Source organism: Rousettus aegyptiacus, unplaced genomic scaffold (genome assembly GCF_014176215.1).
Source record: "Rousettus aegyptiacus isolate mRouAeg1 unplaced genomic scaffold, mRouAeg1.p scaffold_m13_p_7, whole genome shotgun sequence".
NCBI lineage: Eukaryota > Metazoa > Chordata > Mammalia > Chiroptera > Pteropodidae > Rousettus > Rousettus aegyptiacus.
This window is the reverse complement of record NW_023416310.1, coordinates 44,070,324-44,072,539: the sequence shown is the minus strand read 5'-3', so window position 1 is coordinate 44,072,539 and position 2,216 is coordinate 44,070,324. Positions and strand designations below refer to the sequence as shown.

At 40.3% G+C, this 2,216-nt stretch overlaps 1 pseudogene; it reads left to right on the top strand.

Annotated features, from left to right (window-relative positions):
• The first annotated feature begins 1,288 nt into the window (after positions 1–1,288).
• LOC107506917 lies at positions 1,289–1,989 on the top strand (annotated as a pseudogene).
• The last annotated feature ends 227 nt before the right edge of the window (positions 1,990–2,216 follow it).

Sequence of the window (2,216 nt, the reverse complement as noted above, 5' to 3'; positions counted from 1 at the left end):
CACGACCTCCCAAACAAGGTCTGGATCTCAGCCCTGAGGGTGTTCTAGCTCAGCCTCAGGGATAGTGGCTGCTCCTTATCCATACTATTCCCGTTGGCATTATGCATAGCCTCTGTCTCTGCCACTGTGACACTCTATTCATGTGCCTGTTGTTCTGTAGTGACTACAGACAAGGACTAACATTAACTGGGTAACTAATATGAGGATGAATGCTTTTGGAGGGTGTTAACATATGATACAGACATCTTCAAACTTAGGTCTACTTCTCTATATGACTATATACTACCATCCCAGACCTGGTCTGATCTTCCCTTACAGGACCCTGACTACTTATACAGGCCATTTGGCAGTGTATGAGTCTCTCTGTCTCTCTCTTTACACACACACACACACACACACACACACACACATTAAAATTTATATACATAAAATTTATATATGTAAAATATATAAAATTTATAGATATGCGAAATGTGTGTGTGTGTGTGTGTGTGTGTGTGTGTGTGTGTGTGTGTGTGTAAAATTACTTTGGGCCACTTATTGTTCCACACAGATCTCAAAGCTCTGTCCATTGGGAAGATTACCCTTTGCCCTTGTCAGATTCGCATTGCAGTCTAAAGGCTTTCTCTGTCCTATTCAGCTCCCTTCTTATTCTATCTTTCATGAGATTACCCCCTACCCTTTCTAATAAATCTCTTCAACTCCTAATTCTGTCTCCATATCTGCTTTCCAGAGAACCCAGCAGTTGTAGTATGCCTTCAGAAGAGTAGTATGTGGGGTAAAGGAGGAGGAGGAGCTGTGTGTATGTGCAGGATGAGGCTGTATGTAGAGAGTGAACAGTAACTGCTTTATGTTACGGGGACAACTAAGATAGGTGAAAGGATTCAAAATGAGAAAGGATGGAAGAAAGTAAGTCTTCTATCCTTCAGAATTTTTTGGAAACATTGTGATGTTTCTAGATTTCTCACAGAAAATAACACAGGATTGAAGTTATTTTAATTGGATCCTAAAAGAAAGGGTAACCTGTCTTCCACTGCTATTTTAAATTCAGCTCCATACAACGCTCTGCCTCACACCTGTAAGAATAGCTATTATCAACAAGACAAGTAATAACAAGTGTTGGAGAGGTTGTGGATAAAAAGGAACCCTCATACACTGCCGGTGGGGATGGAAATTGGTACAGCCACTACGGAAAACCATACGGAGGTTCCTCAAAAAACTAAGAATAGAATTACCCTATTACCCAGCAATCCCCTTTCTGAGTATCTACCCAAAAAACTTAAACCAGCAGAATAACGGTAAAATGTTTATTGGAGACTTGAGATGGGATACAAGCAAGAAAGATCTGACTGAATAGCTCGATTTGTGAATGTCTTAGACTGCATAATTAAAACAGATCCAGTCACCAGAAGATCAAGTGGATTTGGATTTGTGCTTTTCAAAGATGTTGTTAATGTTGATAATGTTTGGGAGCTAAGGAACACAAAGCAGATGGCAAATTGATAGACTTCAAAAAAGCCAAAGCTTTAAATGCGAAGGAACCTCCAAAAAGGTTTTTGTGGGTGGATTGAGCCCAGATACTACTGAAGAACAAATTAAAGAATATTTCGGAGCCTTTGGAGACAGAAAATACTGAACTTCCCATGGATACAAAAACAAATAAAAGAAAAGAGTTTTTGTTTTATCACATATACAGACGAAGAGCCAGTAAAGAAATTTTTAGAAAGCAAATATTATCATATCGGTTCTGGGAAGTGTGAAATCAAAGTTGCACAACTCAGAGAAGTGTATAGACAGCAACAGCAACAACGAAAAGGAGGAAGAGGTGCTGGAGCTGGTGGACAAGGTGGTACTGGGGGTCATGGCCGAGGTCAGGGCCAAAATTGGGACCAATAATTTAATAACTATTATGATCGAGGCTATGGAAATTATAATAGTGCCTCTGGTATGATCAAAACTATAGTGGCTATGGCAGCTATGATTACATAGGGTGTAACTATGGCAACTGTGGATATGGACAAGAATATGCAGACTGCAATAGCCCACACAGCACTTAACTGGCAAGGCCACACTCTAGGGGGTAGCAATCACCAAAACAATTATCTGCCATGTTAAAGAAGGACATCGAGGAGAAAACAGGAGGAGAAGGCTGAAGCAACCCATCTCAGCAGAACACTGAAGACTGGTCTTCCACTGATCTAAGATGATTATTTAGT